At 33.6% G+C, this 4,244-nt stretch overlaps 1 non-coding gene across 1 annotated transcript; it reads right to left on the bottom strand.

Moving 5' to 3' along the window:
- Positions 1–3,223: 3,223 nt before the first annotated feature.
- LOC133781085 (small nucleolar RNA R71) lies at positions 3,224–3,330 on the bottom strand. The gene has a single exon (XR_009869881.1). It is a non-coding gene; the product is annotated as a small nucleolar RNA R71 (small nucleolar RNA).
- Between the last annotated feature and the right edge of the window lie 914 nt (positions 3,331–4,244).

Here is a 4,244-nt window from a genome sequence, read left to right as displayed (position 1 = left end):
ATTGATAAATTTTATTTATATTGATTTCTTTTTGTAAAAATTTAATTAATTTGAATTTTTTGATAATTTCTAGAAAATTAATTGTGGTATTTTTGCAAATGAAATACATTGTGGTATTTTTGCATAAATTCATAGAATTGCTCATATAGTAACATGATGAGACCCATCCAATTATAACATGTATGTTTGCACTATATGTGATATTTTTGCAATTGGGCTTAGATGCATAGAGTGGCCCATATGTTTGCTAAATATATAGATTTTTTGCCAAATAAAATATTCATAAAATGATAGTTTTTATTTGGGCCCATTAGAAAATGTAAAGTTTAAATTCCTCTCTTGTGGGTGATTCTACTTGTGAAGACCTATTTTGCATGACTATAGTGGGCATAATCAATTAATGAAACAAATGTTTAAATTCCTGTCTTTTGGACCTTGTATGGAAGTATGGGGATCTTTGTAGTGAGAACGACATACTGGACCCAGCCCTCCTCCATACAAGTCCAATTGTTAAGGCTCATTTACCTAAGTTGGGCTTAATTGTATAGGTTCATTATATTAGTTAAACCTAAATATTGATTAGTAATAAGTTAATTCTAAATTAATTGAATTTGTTTCAATATGACACTTTAGAATTAATAGGAAATTATATGACTTTGGTTTTAAAAAAATTATATTCTTAAATTTTTTTGGAGAATAATAGTCATTAATTTTCTAAAAATAAATAATAAAAATACTATTTTTAATTTTATAATGAGATTATTTTAAGAATTATATTCGATCTCCACCGTTGGTTTAACAACGTCAATAACTTAATAGGGCCTCGAGACACTTTGATTCGTCCCCCTACGGAAGGTGTTAATTAGTTATTTTGACAAGGTTAAATTTCGAAAGATAGATAATCATAGGTCAAATTCTACTAGACTCACCCCTACGGTGACTACTAGGACTAAATCTATTGATTACCGAAATCGTTGGTCTAGCTCATAAAATAAGAGATTTTGTTTTCTTATTTTGACCGAATAGTAGGTTGTTAATAATGGTGTCCATTATTAAATAAGTTTACAACTTTATTTAACTAGTGGTATTTTTATTCTCGGTAATCGGGACAAGGATATCATAGATTAGTTAAAAACCTACAGAAATAGAGATATGATTATTTTGGTATTTTTTCTCATATCTTACATATTTTTTTATATATGTTGTGCTATTTCTTGAAATTTGTGTGAATAGGAGTTTTATTGAGCAAATGTGATTGATTTATATTTTATTAATAATTAGTAGTTTTAAGTATGGCTGTGTCAACTCCCATCCTTTCTCAACTTTCGATCGAGAAACTCACTGGAGAAAACTTCCTTAAATGGAAGCAAAACATCAACATTGTGTTGATTGGTGCTGATAAACGAGTTTTAGACTCGTTTATCTATGTGTTTTTAGGTAGAGTATTAGGTGTTTAGTTTTTTTTTGTTCCATTTTACGCTTGTTTTTGTGTGTTTTCAGGTGTTGAAGGGCTTAGGTGAGTTAGGTGTGGAAACATAGTGGAAAAACTGACAAAAGGACAAAAATTGGTGGAAAACAGTGTTTCAGAGCACTTTCTGCAACCACAGGAATATGATTCTGCGGCCGTAATTCCAGAAAAGTTGGGCATTTCTAGGGTATTCCTGCAACCACAGCAATGACATCTTGCAACCGTAGGATATGTCTAGAAATGTGAAAAACATAGATTTTTAATGAAGGGTGTTTTGGTCATTTCATGGTTTGGAGAAACACTAATCAGGTTTAAATCACGATTTTGGAGAGGAAAAGAGGCACTTTTTGCAAACCTAGACCGGGAAAAGAGGATTGGGATCACTTTGGAGAAGAGCTTGGATCGACATATAGTTCTTTTCTTTTCTTTTTATCTTTACTTCATGTTAATTTCTTATTTATGGATTTCTCAATGATGAACATGAACTAATTTTATTTTCTAGGGTTTTTAATGTAATCACTTGAATCTTTGTTATTTTCTATGAGGATTTCATGATTCTTTCTTCACTTCTATTCTAAATTATTTGATCTGTTCTTAATGCTTGATCACCATTTGCATGATTTATAATTTTGATTCGAAATATGAAAAGTGAGAATTGATTATGCTGTGATTGAATAATCACAATTTTCATATTGGATGAAAATACCTATATGAATTGTGTAGTTTTAGGATTATTGTGTTCAATGCCTTTTATGTGTTTGAATTTATCACAGGAATGTAGAAAATTCACATGTAAATTGAGTTCTTTGTTTCTTGAAAAAGAGTAAGAATCGTTTTTGTTAATCTGCTATTAGTTTAGGAAGAAGAATTGTGAATTCTGATTAGCAAAATAATAAAGTGAAAAGTTGAAGAAATTAAAATCCCCAGTTCTTTATTTTTTAAGTTTTTACGATTATTTGTTTTCTTTCATAGTGTTATTTTATGTTTATTGCTTTTGTTATTTTAATATTTTTGGAACCAATTTATTGTTGACCAAATAGAAATAGAAAATTAATTTGTTTGTAATTAGTAAATCAATCTCTGTGGAAACGATCTTTATTTATCATTGTATTACTTGTGTCGATTATGTATACTTGAGTATCAATTTTACGCAACAAGTTTTTGGCGCCGTTGTCGGGGATTTATTTTTATTAATATCAATACAATTAATTTTTATTCTAATATGGTGTTTCTGTGTTAATTGTCTCTAATTGTTGTGTTTGAGAATCTTAATTTCAGGTGCCAATTGGTATATGCGACGTAGAGGGACTGACAATATTTTTCCCATTAATACTGAAATTGAGAGGACTTGCAGATAGAACAAAAAGCAGAAACGGATAGTAGAGATGGCCCAACATCAGGACAATGTGTTGAATGGGGATGCTGTTGAGCCAGTAGTTCGAACACTTAGAGACTATGTACTCCCCGTAATTGCAGCCAATAATTTTGAAATTAAGCCGGCGATTCTGCAAATGGTCCAGTTGGTGGACTCCCTACTGAGGATCCCAATACACACATAGCCAATTTCCTGGAGCTGTGTGGAACTTTTAAATATAATGGGGTCACCAAGGATGCTATTAGACTGAGATTGTTCCCGTTCTCACTATGGGATAGAGCTAAAAGTTGGTTGAACTCTCTTCAAGCCAATTCAATTACTACATGGGAGGCATTAGCTCTGAAATTTCTTGCTAAATTTTCCCCGCATCCAAGGCTGCAAAGTTAAGAGGGGAAATTAATAACTTCTCTCAATTTGATGGAGAGTCTCTTTATGATGCATGGGAGAGGTTTAAGGAGATTTTGAGGAAGTGTCCTCATCATGGGATTGAAAAATGGATGCTAGTCCATAATTTTTACAATGGTTTGTGTAGGACGACTCGCACCATTATTGACGCTGCAGCAGGTGGTGCTTTCATGAGCAAGAGTGCTAATGAGGCCTATGAATTGCTTGAAGAAATGGCCATGAATAACTATTAGTGGCCTAGTGAACGTGATAGAAATAAGAAGGTAGCTGGTATGCATGAGTTGGATGCTATTACCGCTCTCACTGCTCAGGTTGCATCATTGACCAAGCAACTGCAACAAAATTCTATGGCCACTTAAGTCATGCGAATCCAAGCGGTATGTCATAATTGTGGTGGTTCTCACCCATTTGAGCAATACATGGTAGTTGAGATGAACAATTCCATTCCCATGGAACATCTGAATATGATGGAAACTTTCAATAGGCAAGCTAATTATCCTTTCTCCAACCCGTTCAACAAAGGGTGGAGAAAATCAGCCTGATTTTGCATGGAGAAATAATCAAGGTCCTCAAAAAATTCAGCAGCCTATTCTTCAAGCTCCACCTCAGGCACTGTTACAACCACCGGTGCTACCTGTTTCTCAAGAGAAGACAAATGAGTTACAAGCTGCAATGTTAACTCTTACCAACTCTCAATCTCAATTTATGACGATAAACTCGCTCATCCATCAGGAATCTTGAGATGCAAGTTGGTCAGTTGACAAATATATTACAAAGTAGGCCTCAAGGAAATCTTCCAAGTAATACAGAGGTGATTCCTAAAGAGCAGTGCAATGCAATCTCTTTGAGGAGTGGGACGAAGTTGGAAGAGCCAGTCAAGAAGTCTATACCTGCACCAATAGTTGAAGTTGAGAATAAGGGTAAGGTAGAAGAAGAGGTTATTGATGACCTTAAGAAGAAGCAGTCACCAGTGAGCTATGGGCACCACATCAAGAT

This window comes from Humulus lupulus, chromosome 5, assembly GCF_963169125.1.
Source record: "Humulus lupulus chromosome 5, drHumLupu1.1, whole genome shotgun sequence".
NCBI lineage: Eukaryota > Viridiplantae > Streptophyta > Magnoliopsida > Rosales > Cannabaceae > Humulus > Humulus lupulus.
Note: the sequence above shows the minus strand (reverse complement) of the source record. Positions and strands in the feature narration are given on the sequence as shown.